Consider the following 1,891-nt stretch of genomic DNA (forward strand, 5'->3'; position numbering starts at 1 on the left):
CCCCTTTGGCCTTCCTGGCATGGTTGCACCTTGTGGAACGAAGTTCCAGCCAGTGTAGCCCGCGGGATCGCTGCAGCACTCAAGCCCGACCACCACGTCAAGGTGGCAGCTTTAGGTAGGGTGAAAAAACCCACCAGCATCCTTGAACAGAGTAGGTGGAAGGTAGTCAAAGCTAGTTGGACGATGACGATTGAGTTGAGATAAACACCATGGGCTGAAGAGCTGCAAGGATAAATGACACTTCCCTGTTGCCCAGGTCGAAAAAGGAGGTTTCGGTGAGGTAGCTCACCTTGCGCTTTGACTCAGTCTATTCCGGAAGGTAGTCGTGGGATGTAGGGTTTTGTTCAAGGACCCTGCCCCTAGCCTTTGAATTGAACGTTTGAACCGCGAGGCAGTGGTTTTCTTGGGACACGTTCCCATAACTAACGAACTAATGAACCATTTGGCTGCAAAGTGCCAGCCTGGCTCCAGGATGCAAGGAGATGGGCTTCCGTATAAAAACGTTGACCTTCGCTTCGACGAATTGGGTCAGCTGAATGTGAACGGTTCATGGTACACACCAACCCCCTCTTGACGATCTCCACAGACACCATCAAGACTCTAACCCAAATATTCGAGTATTGGATTTCTTTGTGCAGTATCCTGCGCCACTGTCTCAAAAAGTATCGAGAGGGGTACGGAAGATTTAATTACGTATGCCAGTGTAATCAGCAAAGAATGGGAGCGCTTCAAGCGGCCGAGAATCATTTCAAATGACCGATCCTTGTAGCTTGTTTTCAATTGCCACACAATGCGGACCGACCACTGAATCAGAGCTTGACACCAAATACCCCCATCCCATCAACCTAAGGGTTGATGCTGCAATGACAACATTCTCAGCCCTCAGACTGACGTGGTACGCAAGGTGGCTTCCAAACGGCAATCATACTCCAAACGATTCCGAAGAATATCAACCGCACGTGCACGTTGTTGGTTTATTGTGACTGGCAGTTGGCAGGCTGTAATTTCACAGCAGAAACAACGGTTTGAAGAAGCTCAAATGAGGATTGTTTAATCTCTGACGCGCAGTATGTCGGTGAACCCGACAAAAACAGTTGAGCCTTCGTCTTCTTCCACAAACGATGCCGCCAGCTCGATTACTGAATTCAGTTTCGACGCTGAATCTGGGTAGACTTTCGGGAGTTGGCTCAGTTTGCTGATGCATGGGAAGTTCGACTGTTGCTGCAAAAACTAGGGACAGCTTAACATGGTTGGTTCACAAATTTGATAATCCGCAAGCTCCCTTGTGACTTTGGTTTCGCAGATGCCATCAGAATCCTGGCCCAAATATTCGGTGAGCAAAGTTCTTTAAGGAACCAAAAAGGATGCCGAAGATTTCATGACTAAGGCTGCTGTGGTGAACAGAGAACGCGAGCGCTTTCATCTCAGTACCATGGCGGAGGATCAATTAAAGTCTCATTTTCGTGGCTGGTAGTCAATCGTTACATGACGCCGGGATACGGACCCCTCTTCTGAATCGAACTGAGCAGGGTCCAGAGAGGACGCTTCAAAAACTTACCACCGAATGCCAGCATTTTATCAATCTCAAGGCTGATGCTGCGGTGATTGTACATTACGAATTCTCTCAGCCTAATATAGTATGCAATAATATAGAAAGATAAATCGTTCAGCTGTAACACCCTTCCGGTGTCTAGCTGCCATGTCACCCGGAGGAAGCACGAGGGCTGGGATACTGCCAGGTCGCCCAGGCCTAGACAGGGGAAGTCGAGTGGCAGAGGTCGGGTTCGAACCACGGACCTTCCGATCGGTAAATTCGCGCTCTAACCACTTGGGCCATTTCGCCCCATATATTATGCAAAATAACTTCGAAAAAACAATCATATTTTAAAAG

This window comes from Opisthorchis viverrini (genome assembly GCF_000715545.1).
Source record: "Opisthorchis viverrini unplaced genomic scaffold opera_v5_246, whole genome shotgun sequence".
Classification (NCBI taxonomy): domain Eukaryota; kingdom Metazoa; phylum Platyhelminthes; class Trematoda; order Opisthorchiida; family Opisthorchiidae; genus Opisthorchis; species Opisthorchis viverrini.